The following is a 14968-nucleotide window of genomic DNA, read 5'->3' as shown; positions in this document are numbered from 1 at the left end:
GAAACAATTCCGCAGGACAGCTCGTGGCTGCGTCGCGATCGTAACATCTTACGGTCCAGCGTTTCCTCGCGCTGCAGCGGCTACCGGCCACCGGCCAGACGCCACCCACCGCCTGAAATCCGGCGCCGCCCAGGTGAACGCGGCGCAACGCTGTCACTGTATGTATCAACTGTCATTTTCGAGTCTGAAGTTCTAGTTATCATCTTACAGTTTAGCATTGGATTTTGCATACCCGAAAATCATTAACTACCGGTAAACATTGTAAAACTGAGTCGCAAGTGGGAAAAGGTGTAACATCTACAACACAATATTTACTTTTCGTATAACTGAGGGGTGAATGCAGAGGAGGCAACTACACTCCTGGAAATTGAAATAAGAACACCGTGAATTCATTGTCCCAGGAAGGGGAAACTTTATTGACACATTCCTGGGGTCAGATACATCACATGATCACACTGACAGAACCACAGGCACATAGACACAGGCAACAGAGCATGCACAATGTCGGCACTAGTACAGTGTATATCCACCTTTCGCAGCAATGCAGGCTGCTATTCTCCCATGGAGACGATCGTAGAGATGCTGGATGTAGTCCTGTGGAACGGCTTGCCATGCCATTTCCACCTGGCGCCTCAGTTGGACCAGCGTTCGTGCTGGACGTGCAGACCGCGTGAGACGACGCTTCATCCAGTCCCAAACATGCTCAATGGGGGACAGATCCGGAGATCTTGCTGGCCAGGGTAGTTGACTTACACCTTCTAGAGCACGTTGGGTGGCACGGGATACATGCGGACGTGCATTGTCCTGTTGGAACAGCAAGTTCCCTTGCCTGTCTAGGAATGGTAGAACGATGGGTTCGATGACGGTTTGGATGTACCGTGCACTATTCAGTGTCCCCTCGACGATCACCAGTGGTGTACGGCCAGTGTAGGAGATCGCTCCCCACACCATGATGCCGGGTGTTGGGCCTGTGTGCCTCGGTCGTATGCAGTTCTGATTGTGGCGCTCACCTGCACGGCGCCAAACACGCATACGACCATCATTGGCACCAAGGCAGAAGCGACTCTCATCGCTGAAGACGACACGTCTCCATTCGTCCCTCCATTCACGCCTGTCGCGACACCACTGGAGGCGTTCTGCACGATGTTGGGGCGTGAGCGGAAGACGGCCTAACGGTGTGCTGGACCGTAGCCGAGCTTCATGGAGACGGTTGCGAATGGTCCTCGCCGATACCCCAGGAGCAACAGTGTCCCTAATTTGCTGGGAAGTGGCGGTGCGGTCCCCTATGGCACTGCGTAGGATCCTACGGTCTTGGCGTGCATCCGTGCGTCGCTGCGGTCCGGTCCCAGGACGACGGGCACGTGCACCTTCCGCCGACCACTGGCGACAACATCGATGTACTGTGGAGACCTCACGCCCCACGTGTTGAGCAATTCGGCGGTACGTCCACCCGGCCTCCCGCATGCCCACTATACGCCCTCGCTCAAAGTCCGTCAACTGCACATACGGTTCACGTCCACGCTGTCACGGCATGCTACCAGTGTTAAAGACTGCGATGGAGCTCCGTATGCCACGGCAAACTGGCTGACACTGACGGTGGCGGTGCACAAATGCTGCGCAGCTAGCGCCATTCGACGGCCAACACCGCGGTTCCTGGTGTGTCCGCTGTGCCGTGCGTGTGATCATTGCTTGTACAGCCCTCTCGCAGTGTCCGGAGCAAGTATGGTGGGTCTGACACACCGGTGTCAATGTGTTCTTTTTTCCATTTCCAGGAGTGTAGAAAGATTTGAACTAGGTGTGGAGCGAGTGCTTTTGGGAAAAATACGCCAGAAAAATGTAAGAGGTATGCGATGTATGCGCTGCCTGCAACAGGCAAGACTTAGGAGAGTCTCTGACCAGAGAGCAGTATGTAGTTAGTTGTTGCTTGTCGCTAGTCGGCATTAGTCTTGAGTAGTCTGCAGTAGTATGCAGAAGTCGGCAGTAGTCTGCACTTGTCTGTGCGTGTCTGCAGTCTGCTCTGGTCGGGACTCTGGAGGATGAGTATTATTGTAGAAGGTAAAGAAGCAGCCTTGCGCATATCTAGTAATGTATGTTATCTGTCATCCAATTTCTTTCAAAAAATGCCCCAATAATAATTTTTATAATATAAAGTAATTTTTTTAAAAAAAGCATTGATTTCAATTTAAAGATTTTAGCCAATGAATAATTAATTCATTTCACGAGTCACAAAGCATAGGCCAGCATTGCACGGAGCTGTGCCGAAAATTTTTTATGTAAGAGCAGATATATTTGCAGTTTTTATTGAGGTAAGAATTTTTGCTTTTTTTATTCAGAGTACAGCGTCGTGGCGCAGCGCTGCTGTCGTCATAAAATTTACCAGGTTCTTGAATTTTTTATTATTATTTCTGGGTTTAGGAATTGAATTTTGTGAGTACATCAAATGTGAATGCATTTCTGCACGGAGATAATAAATGGGAGCCAATTTTGTTCAGAGGTTACAATACGTAAAATTCATTTAATTAATATTTCCGTGGGGAGGTTACACTTGGTTCATTTTAATTTTTTTATTTTTGTGGGGAGGTTACACTTGGCGACATCCGGCCAGGATCGTATTTCTTTGTGAATCTTCTCATAAGTAGTCTTATATCTGCTCTTATTTACTTAAATGTAGTTTGCATCTGGCGCAACGCATTTACTAATTTCTCACTCTTTCTTTCACAGATCGTCGGCAATTTGTTGCTCTTTCTTGTAATTGTTTGTTCCATTTCTTTTGCTTTGTTTTTGTTTCATTTGTGCTTAATTTTGATTAGTGAAAATGCCGCGAAAAACTGTTAACAGTACATCGCGATGCGCAATGAGTGAAATAGCCGACTCGAATAATTGACCGATTACATTTGCGACACTCAGTGTAATGATGACAATCCTCCATCTACAGATAATCAGTGCGTGCCGACCACTAGTAATGATTTTAATGCTGATGAAGAGCAAACAAATTCAATTGTGTCCTCTGTTAATTTAACGACAATTGATGACGCGGGACGTTCTGTTACAATGAAAGCTGCCCAGCTTGACACACCCGGTTTGCAAAATTTGAATTGTGTACAGATAAATTTTTCTAACGAAAATGAAAAGTGTACTCAAAATACCACAGATTTATCTGATTCCGAGGTAGTGACTAGCAGTGCACATCCGATTGGGAAACCTTTTCCAGAATCACAGAATGACCAAATGGTTACACAAAATGTGACAATTGCAGGTACGCCATCAAACAGCACAGAGAATAGAGTAGGTAATATTGGGTTGGATCAAGTTATAGCATTAATACTACAACTCAATGAAAAATACAACAACCATTACAAACAACTTAGTGAAAGTTTTGACAAAAATTCCAAACAGTTGAATGAAATAATAAACAATCATATCAAACAATTTAATAAAAGTTTCAAACAGACGAATAAAAGACACGACAATCTTAATGAGCAGAACAAACAACTTAGTGAACAGGTTACAGCCGTTGCCACGCAATGTCATGATACTAAAGAACAATTACGTGAGGAAATTAAGGCTTGTGCTAGGAACAGTAGTGAATAAATTAGATCTGTGGCACAAGAATTAAGTAATACAGGTGCAGCCACAACAGAATCTCTTAGAGATGAAATTAGTACAGTCGCTGAACAATGTTCTGAAAATGCGACGCAGTTACGCGACGAGTTTAATTTAAAGTCACCAGAACTTTCACACACTCTGGATACGGAAGTCGATAAGAAATGCGAACAACAGAACAGCCAAATTGACGAACGTTTTAAAGTGACAGAAATGAAAAATGTTTCGATCACTAACACGTCACAGCATACGGCACATTCCGAACATTTGTCACACTCACACAGCCAGTATAACTTAAGTAATTTACAGAGACCACGCAACTTAGAATCCGAAGAGACACAGACAAACAGATTCTCATTCAATCCTGAACCTATTCACACAGTCAGAGACGATAACGTTAATTTCAAGCAATTTTTATCCGTAAGAAAATCTAAGGTATTTAAAAATGACAGAGCACAGGTACACGCTTTGAACTGGATACGACAATTTGCTCTTGAATATTTACCGGCATTTCGTGTAATGCAGAAACTAGAATTGGCATGGATACAACAATTTGCTTTTGAATTTTCACCAGCATTGCCTGTAACACAGAAACTAAAATTTATTTGCAGCGCGTAATAAACCTCAGGGGATTCATTACGCTTCGATGAATATGTGCCGTAGCATGCACAGGGCCCCGAGCCGTAGTAGTGCTATTTCATCTTTAGTTTTCTGCACTGCTGCCTTCTCTTCTACTATCCTTTATATCTATCAAACCAGCTCTTCAACTGTCGATCTATCTAGGATTAAGAATGACTGAAGAAAACCTGATATGACAAGTTTTATCTGAAAGTGACATTTATCATTATACGTTCCCGAAATGTCAAGAACTACCGGCGGTAATTTTAATATCAGACAAAATTTTAATCATCAGTATGTACAAAATTTTCAGCAGTCGCAAACACATTTTGATAACAATAGAGGTTTTTCTCCGCAACAACAACAAAACCAACCGGTTAGCATACCTAACCAACAATGTAATGTACAAGGTCAACCAAGCTTTAATGTTTCGCCGTCTACACGTATGGCGTCAGCTCCAACAAATAGTAACGCACAGCAACAAGGGAATCAGTATGTACAGAAAACACACAATTACAATTCCTATCGCAATGCACCGTATAGAAACGACTATCACGACAGACTGAAAAGTAATGAGCACAATTTTCAGCGTACGTTTAATAACAGTCGGTCTTACCAACAGCAAAATCATCCGCAACAACATATTATCATGAATGAACCAGATAGTAGATATCATCCCGAACGTAATACGTCAGGAAGAAATAACAGAACAGTACAAATAGTTGAAATGCCACAGCATCCTCCCGAAAATAATAGCACATCAGATAGAATTTGACTAAATACAGTACAGGTTGCATCTTCCAGCAACGTAAGCAATATTTCAGATACATAGAATCTTCTTCACGAAAATGTTATTTGAAACATGCTTTGTTGAATGCACCACTTTTATCACATCCAGATCTTCCTAGAAATTTTTCCATTGCCACCGACAGTTCTAACACCGCTTTAGGCGTACACATTTTTCAGGAAATTGAAGAAGATGGTACTACAGTAATTAAAAACATCGCCTTTGCGAGTCGCATTCTGTCACCTGCTGAACGCAATTATTCTGTTACAGAACTTGAAACATTATGTGTTGTATGGGCATTTACGAGATTTCGGCATTTTCTTTATGGAAGACATACGACCGTTTACACGGATCATAGAGCTATACAGTTTTTACTTTCCGCTAAATTTACACACGACAGATTAAGTAGATGGAAACTTTATTTGCAGGAATTTAATTTTACAATTGTTCACATTCCCGGTACACAAAATATTCTAGCAGACGCACTATCCCGTTCTCTCAGCAACAATCAGCAAGACATCGCAACCAACTTCTGCAAAAGCAAATTTCAGCGTCATGTACATTCAACAAGTTGCATTTGAAAATTTCATTTCGTCGTCATTACAAGATATAGCACAAGAGCAGAGTAAGGACAACGTATGGAAAGAAATTAAACACCTTTGGCAAGATAGGAATAATGTTACCATTAGAAACCATTACACTGTACACAATAACATTCTGTTTCGCCGCTCTCACCCTGACAGCAACAATTGGTTATTATGCATTCCTGACGAACTTGTTGACAAATTAATTTGGTATACTCATTTAAGTTACGCACATTACGGAGCCAGAAAATGTTTTCTTATACTGAGACAGAACATTATTTTACCAACATGGAGAAACGTATTCGACGAGTTTTAGCTTCATGTAAAATCTGCCAGAAAGCTACGACTTCACATATTCCTCCATTACATCCCATTGTACCTGTTAAATTGAGACACATGGCCGCTGTAGACATTTTTGGTCCGATTCCCAGAACTAATAGAGGTTTTTGCTACATCTTTGTCGCTGTTGAACTCACTTCAAAATTTACCTTCACTCCGTTACGCAAAGCTACTGCTAAAATTGTTTCGAAAGCATTTGTAAAACATTTTCTATTTCATGTCGGGCATGTGTTGAAAGTAATTTCCGACAATGGACCACAGTTTCGATCAGCTATATGGACACGTATGTTACGAGCTAGAAACATTTCTCCGATCTACACTCCTGGAAATGGAAAAAAGAACACATTGACACCGGTGTGTCAGACCCACCATACTTGCTCCGGACACTGCGAGAGGGCTGTACAAGCAATGATCACACGCATGGCACAGCGGACACACCAGGAACCGCGGTGTTGGCCGTCGAATGGCGCTAGCTGCGCAGCATTTGTGCACCGCCGCCGTCAGTGTCAGCCAGTTTGCCGTGGCATACGGAGCTCCATCGCAGTCTTTAACACTGGTAGCATGCCGCGACAGCGTGGACGTGAACCGTATGTGCAGTTGACGGACTTTGAGCGAGGGCGTATAGTGGGCATGCGGGAGGCCGGGTGGACGTACCGCCGAATTGCTCAACACGTGGGGCGTGAGGTCTCCACAGTACATCGATGTTGTCGCCAGTGGTCGGCGGAAGGTGCACGTGCCCGTCGACCTGGGACCGGACCGCAGCGACGCACGGATGCACGCCAAGACCGTAGGATCCTACGCAGTGCCGTAGGGGACCGCACCGCCACTTCCCAGCAAATTAGGGACACTGTTGCTCCTGGGGTATCGGCGAGGACCATTCGCAACCGTCTCCATGAAGCTCGGCTACGGTCCAGCACACCGTTAGGCCGTCTTCCGCTCACGCCCCAACATCGTGCAGCCCGCCTCCAGTGGTGTCGCGACAGGCGTGAATGGAGGGACGAATGGAGACGTGTCGTCTTCAGCGATGAGAGTCGCTTCTGCCTTGGTGCCAATGATGGTCGTATGCGTGTTTGGCGCCGTGCAGGTGAGCGCCACAATCAGAACTGCATACGACCGAGGCACACAGGGCCAACACCCGGCATCATGGTGTGGGGAGCGATCTCCTACACTGGCCGTACACCACTGGTGATCGTCGAGGGAACACTGAATAGTGCACGGTACATCCAAACCGTCATCGAACCCATCGTTCTACCATTCCTAGACAGGCAAGGGAACTTGCTGTTCCAACAGGACAATGCACGTCCGCATGTATCCCGTGCCACCCAACGTGCTCTAGAAGGTGTAAGTCAACTACCCTGGCCAGCAAGATCTCCGGATCTGTCCCCCATTGAGCATGTTTGGGACTGGATGAAGCGTCGTCTCACGCGGTCTGCACGTCCAGCACGAACGCTGGTCCAACTGAGGCGCCAGGTGGAAATGGCATGGCAAGCCGTTCCACAGGACTACATCCAGCATCTCTACGATCGTCTCCATGGGAGAATAGCAGCCTGCATTGCTGCGAAAGGTGGATATACACTGTACTAGTGCCGACATTGTGCATGCTCTGTTGCCTGTGTCTATGTGCCTGTGGTTCTGTCAGTGTGATCATGTGATGTATCTGACCCCTGGAATGTGTCAATAAAGTTTCCCCTTCCTGGGACAATGAATTCACGGTGTTCTTATTTCAATTTCCAGGAGTGTATATACCCAGGTACCATGCTTCTTCGAACTCTTGTGAACGATTAATGAAAGAAATTGGTAAACTGTGTAGAATATACTGCCATAAAAAACATATTGATTGGGACACACACATACTCTCATTCCAGGATGTAATTAATTTCATACCAAATGAATCTACTATGCTATCTCCGTCTGTTATACTGAAAAATGTTGAACCACCTAACAAAATTAAAGTATTAGTAACCTTTCCTACATCTCGTCGACTACGACACCATGAAATAATTGACATTGCGCTGAACAACATCAAACGTGCCACAGAGCGCCGGAGAAGACAGCAAAAACAGGTTTGTACATGCCGTGACTTTCACATTGGACAGAAGATATTAGTACGCACACATTATTTATCTAATAGAGGAAAATTAGATGTAGTAAATTTGAGCTTCTATATGCAGGTTCATATCGAATTCGCAGCATTCCTCACCCCAATGTAGTACACGTCGAAACTCTGAAAACCAGAAAAACCAAAGGGAATCACCATATCTCCAACATCAAACCCTTTATTGAATGAACATACTTTATGATTTATCACACTGTAATGCCATTTCCCGATTTTTTTATATAACCACTTATGCAATTATATTCACATGAACATTTACTTATGATTATCGTATTTTTTTTGGCAAGTGCCCAGCAACGTAAGGTTAACAGGTCGCTTTTCTTGTCGTTACACATCAGACCGTGTACATTTTTCCAGATGAACATACACATTTTATGACCACTTATGCAATTATATTTATGTGATCACTTATTGATGATTATCGTATTTTTTCTTGGCAAGTGCCCAGCAAGGTAAGGTTAACAGGTCGCTTTTCTTGTCGTTACACATCAGGCCGTGTACATTTTTCCAGATGAACATACACATTTTATGACCACTTATGCAATTATATTTATGTGATCACTTACTGATGATTATCGTATTTTTTCTTGGCAAGTGTCCGGCAAGGTAAGGTTAGCAGGTCGCTTTTCTTGTCGTTACACATCAGACCGTGCACATTTTACAAGATGAACTGTAAGTAGGCTGTTTATGTTTTCTTATTGGCAACGTTACGTAGTGCTCTGTATGAAAACCACTGGCTGTGCTGTGTGCAGTCTGTGGCTAGTTTGCATTGTTGTCTGCCATTGTAGTGTTGGGCAGCTGGATGTGAACAGCGCGTAGCGTTGCGCAGTTAGAGGTGAGCCGCCAGCAGTGGTGGATGTGGGGAGAAAAATGGCGGAGTTTTGAAAGTTGTAAGACTGGATGGCATGAACTGCTATGTATATTATGATTTTTCAACACTATTAAGGTAAATACATTGTTTGTTCTCTATTAAAATCTTTCATTTGCTAACTATGCCTATCAGTAGTTAGTGCCTTCCGTAGTTTGAATCTTTTATTTAGCTGCCAGTAGTGGCGCTCGCTGTATTGCAGTAGTTCGAGTAACGAAGATTTTAGGTGAGATAAGTGATTTGTGAAAGTTATAGGTTAATGTTAGTCAGGGCCATTCCTTTGTAGGGATTTTTGTAAGTCAGATTGCGTTGCGCTAAAAATATTGTGTGCCAGTTTAAGCACAGTAATTCATTAATTATTCTAACGGGACGTTTCAGAACTTACACATTTTATGACCACTTATGCAATTATATCTATGTGATTACTTATTGATGATTATCGTATTTTTTCTTGGCAAGTGCCCGGCAAGGTAAGGTTAACAGGTCGCTTTTCTTGTCGTTACACATCAGACCGTGTACATTTTTCCAGATGAGCTTACACATTTTATGACCACTTGTGCAATTATATTTATGTGATTACTTACTGATGATTATCGTATTTTTTCTTGGCAAGTGCCCAGCAAGGTAAGGATAGCAGGTCGCTTTTCTTATCGTTACATATCAGCCCGTGCACATTTTCCATGTTTCATGTATGTATGATTGTTTTACTGTTTTGTTTGTATGCACTATGAAATATTTAAGATAACAAACACCAGTTGACTTTGACATTATGCCTTATGATAGCTCAACATCGTGACTATTTTACATTTTTTTTTTTTTTTTTTTGCTGCTACATTGTGATACTCTGTGTACATTTTTGCATCTGGACACGGTCTATGTTTTTTTGACATATTACGTTTTCTGTCATGCTATGCTGTTTGCTCAGTTATATCACTAGAAACCAAATTTTATTTAATGGGTATATGATTTAAATGCAAGACATTAATCATTGTTCATCATTTTCAGAAAGAAATAACGTGTAAAAGAAATAAATTAAACAGAAGTGGGAATTTCACCTTCGCAATGAACAAAAGAAGATGCTATACCTCGTCACGAAGAGTAAATGGATCAGAATTAACAAGCATTAACAAGAATATACTATACACACCGTATGATAGCAGTCCTAACTAATTTTTTCTTTCAGAATACGAGGCGATTGATGCAGGCTGTCAGACAGAACTACACATCTTAGTTTTAGTAATGAAATACGCTAGAAATAAAGGACTCTATACTATGAATAGTTGTATAATGAATAATGAAGTGACTTTTTTGCAGATGATAATGAATGATGATGAATAGTGATGAAGAATATGCTACTACGGATAATGAAGCTTTTCTTTACACGTGATGATACTAATGGAGTTATGGTGATGTGGATAATGAAGTTTTTCTTTGCAGGTGATGATAGTAATGATTATGAAGTTTTTCTTTGCAGATGAAGTTTATATATTTACTGTTAGTTAACAAATGATATGTAGTTATTTAAGTTTTTGTTGCAGTTCGTTTTGACGGTATGTCTTATGTCGCATGGTATGATGACTGAAGGTTTTGGAAAGGACAGCTAGAGAACATATATATTAAATTCACATTTCATTACCTGTTAATTCGAAGTTCACTACTTTTCAGCATAATATGCGTTTCTTCTTTCAGCTTAATAATCCATTTTGTAATTTTTGCAGGAGAAATTATTCATGAAATTAATGTGCTATAAGCAGTTGGTCATTAAACTTGCATTTTTTTTTTTACCCATTTGTGTGTGTCATTCATGAATGTGATCACATATACTTTATTTGTTTCATAACCTTGCTACAACTGACTCATGACGAATGATGTTACCTATCCTCATTTGCAGCAATAAGTCAAAATCAAATATTGTTATGCCCCAGCAATTAATTATCGATCCCAATGCAATGCATTGCTAGCACAAAAAAATGTATTACCAGTTCCAAACAATGATACCAATTTGAGAGAGTTATGAGTAATACTGAATGATGTTTTCTAATCACAGACTTTGAGTAATAGTTACAGAGTGTTACATTTTTAAATATGTCATATGTCGTTTGAATGATGAGCTCTGAGTAATAGTGAATGATATTTTGTAATAATGCATTCATGCTCTACACTCATTAGCTCCTGTTTTGACTGATGACTTCTGATGATTTGTAACTGATCAATGAGTGCCAATAATTATTTTTAAATATGTCATATGTCACTTGAATGCTGAAAAATGTTTTGTAATATTTAATACTTATTGGCCAATGAATGCCACTGTTTCTTATATTTTGAATTTGTATTATGTCACTTTTATGGTGTATATATGAATACCAGTAGGTTGATGCTATACTCATTAGCTCCTGTTTTGACTGATGACTTCTGATATTTTGTAACTGGTCAATGAGTGCCAATGTTCTCTGTAAATAGATAACTTATGAACATTATTCTGTAATACTTCATACATGGTACAGAAATGTTCAGTAACTGGGCGATGAGTGCCTCCAATTAATCAAATCAGTTGATAGACTAGTAATTATCAATGATGACTAGCATGTGACTTAATGTCCTTCACCTTCTGACCTAATTAATAGAAATTACTGCAATATCCGTTTGTCCCGTCTATCCTAATGCTCATGGAGCACTATATTTGGTTTTTGCACTAATTCTACGTTGGTGTACCTTACAAGAACTTGGTGTTGACATGACATGCTGTCCACCACCTTGAGCGATGGAGATGTTGTCATGGTCCCACTTTTTGGTGTACCTAATGTACTACCAAAATGATAACATGGAATATTACTATGACATTTCAGTGTCTTGGCTACACTGATTAATACTTCAGGGAAAAGAACTTCAGATTGTCTTACTTGGTGTTGTGCTTCTGTAGAAAGACATGGACTTTCAGTGCAGCTGCGTGCAACCTAATGTGCTACAACCATGATGCAATCCTTCCCTTTCCTGTCCTAGTTCTTGTAAAATAGTAAAAAAACTACAGTGTGTGTGCACTTTATGTCATTTGTTAATATGTTTTGTACTCATTGCCTATACATTTTGTGATTTCCTGATATGTTCTGTACTACAGTGCGTGTGCACTTTTGTCATTTGTTGATATGTTTTGTACTCATTGCCTATACATTTTGTGATTTCCTGATGTGTTTTGTACTACAGTGCGTGTGCACTTTTGTCATTTGTTAATATGATTTGTACTCATTGCGTACACATTTTGTGATTTCCTGATATGTTCTGTACTACAGTGCATGTGCACTTTTGTCATTTGTTAATATGTTTTGTACTCATTGCGTATACATTTTGTCATTGCTTGATATGTTCTGTACTCAGTGCATGTGCACTATATTTTATTTCATGTTCTGCACTTATATATATGTATATATTCTGTGATTGTAAACTTAGTTAAGTTAGTAAAATTTGTTGCTCATGGCAAGTCCAATTGACTCACCATCGCTGCCAAATTTTTGCTCCCCCCCCCCTCCCCCTAGTGGAGGGTTATGTAAGAGGTATGCGATGTATGCGTTGCCTGCAACAGCCAAGACTTAGGAGAGTCTCTGACCAGAGAGCAGTATGTAGTTAGTTGTTGCTTGTCGCTAGTTGGCATTAGTCTTGAGTAGTCTGCAGTAGTATGCAGTAGTCGGCAGTAGTCTGCGCGTGTCTGTGCGTGTCTGCAGTCTGCTCTGGTCGGGACTCTGGAGGATGAGTATTATTTTAGAAGGTAAAGAAGCAGCCTTGCGCATATCTAGTAATGTATGTTATCTGTCATCCAATTTCTTTCAAAAAATGCCCCAATAATAATTTTTATAATATAAAGTAATTTTTTTTAAAAAAGCATACATTTCAATTTAAAGATTTTATCCAATGAATAATTAATTCCTTTCATGAGTCACAAAGCATAGGCCAGCATTGCACGAAGCTGTGCTGAAAATTTTTTGTGTAAGAGCAGATATATTTGCAGTTTTTATAGAGGTAAGAATTTTTGCTTTTTTTATTCATAGTACAGGGCCGTGGCGCAGCGCTGCTGTCGTCATAAAATTTACCAGGTTACTGAATTTTTTATTATTTTGGTGTTTAGGAATTTTTCTGTTTCGAAGTTAACATTAAATGAGGAAAGAATTTGGTGGTTACATTAAATGTGAATGTATCTCTGCACGGAGATTATGAATGGGAACTAATTTTGTTCAGAGGTTCCCATATTTTAAAATTCATTTAATTATTATTTCCATGGGGAGTTTATTCTCGGTTCAGTTAATTAATATTTCGTGTGGGAAGGCTACACATGGTACAATTATTATTTATTTTTTGTGGGGAGGTTACAAAGATATTCTTGTTTCAACAAAGATCGTTCTGGCATGAATGATTTTCCACATTAAGGAAGTCCCGACTTCTGATATATGTTATGGATTACCATTTAGCCGTCATGCGACATTTGCATTCAACAGGCATAGTTCAGAAATCTGGTGTAGGCGTACAGCATGCTCTAATTCGAAACAACAAAAATCAATGGAGTGACTATTATTGAACGTCATCAGGTCGTTCACTGAGCATTCCTATGCAGTACTGTTACTGGTGACGAGTTATTGTGGTGTCACCGCCAGACACCACACTTGCTAGGTGGTAGCTTAAATCGGCCGCGGTCCATTTAGTACATGTCGAACCCGCGTGTCGCCACTGTGTGATCGCAGACCTAGCGCCACCACAAGGCAGGTCTCGATATACGATAGAGCACTCGCCCCAGTTGTACGACGACATTGCTAGCGACAATACGGATGAAGCCTTCCTCTCATTTGCCGAGAGACAGTTAGAATAGCCTTCTGCTAAGTCCATGGCTACGACCTAGCAAGGCGCCATTAGCCTTACCTAGTTTGAGAGTTATCGTATAAATGTCTCAAGAAGAACGCTGTATTCATCAAAGAATAAAAGTTAAGTATAAAGCAGCTACATACTTTTCTTGCTACCATTCAATAGTTATCCTGTTCCAGACGTGACGCCAGTCGGCGTGTGTGTACGTGTGCCTTTCTTTCGGCTCCCTTCCCAGTGTGGCGTAGCAAGCTTGTTACGCCACAACAGATTGGCGACGACGGAAAAGTGTTCTTTCTGATTGCTTACATTTATTTGTGTCATGGCTTCGCCACAATCTCCAGATGTACTGTCCGAATTTTATCGCTTGCAGAATCAGCAGACGCAGGCGTTATTGGACGCCCTTGGACAGCTCGTCCAGGGTCAACGTGCCATTCACACCAATGCGGCAGCCGCCGCTTCACCGCTACCGCAGCCACAACATGCAGTTGCACCGCCGTTTCGCAGTTTTAATGCGGCGCACGAATCGTGGCCAGAATGGTCCCGACAGTTCGGCTTTCATCTAGCCGCCTACGGAATTCAAGGTAATGAGCGGCAGCCGTTTTTGCTTTCTTGTGTCGGTGTGTCCACCTACCGTGTGATAGTGAAACTGTTTCCCCGACGCGACGTCGCAACTCTGTCCTACGAAGAAATTTTGTCTGCTTTAGATGCCTATTTCAAAGAAACAGTTAATGTGGTTGCAAAACGGTATACGTTTTTTCGTACAAAACGTACGGCCGGTCAAACTAATAGGGAGTGGGTAGCAACATTGCAAGGACTTACTAGGGACTGTGCCTTTGAATGTGACTGTGGCCTTTCTTATTCAGATACAATGGTGCGTGATGCAATTGCACAGAACGTTTCTGGTGTTCACATACGGGAGCAAATTTTGAAACTAGTAACTCCCTCCCTTCAACAAGTGATAGACATATTGGATAGACAAGACGCACTTGACTGTGCTCAGGAATCTTTTGAAACTTCGCCAGCCGTGTGTAACATTAACCGGCCCGCTGGGCGAGCTGCGCGGCCCGGTAAATTGCCCACGCGCACGTCGATGCATCTGCCGCCGCGCTCTCAGCCACGTGTGCTGTGCCGGCACACAAATGCGGTGAAATCATGCCCGCGGTGTGCTACTAGACATTCGCGTGAACATTGCCCGTCACGCCAAGCTA

The 14968-nt window shown here is 41.8% G+C and overlaps 1 protein-coding gene across 1 annotated transcript in view; it reads right to left on the bottom strand.

Moving 5' to 3' along the window:
• LOC126456468 (galactosylgalactosylxylosylprotein 3-beta-glucuronosyltransferase P-like) overlaps positions 1-14968 on the bottom strand; it is a 229796-nt gene that overhangs the window by 70166 nt on the left and 144662 nt on the right. The gene's annotated exons all lie outside the window — the stretch shown is intronic.

The sequence above is a fragment of the Schistocerca serialis genome, chromosome 2, assembly GCF_023864345.2.
Source record: "Schistocerca serialis cubense isolate TAMUIC-IGC-003099 chromosome 2, iqSchSeri2.2, whole genome shotgun sequence".
Taxonomy (NCBI): domain Eukaryota; kingdom Metazoa; phylum Arthropoda; class Insecta; order Orthoptera; family Acrididae; genus Schistocerca; species Schistocerca serialis.
The sequence above is the reverse complement of the archived record's forward strand: the minus strand, read 5'-3'. Positions and strand labels throughout refer to the sequence as shown.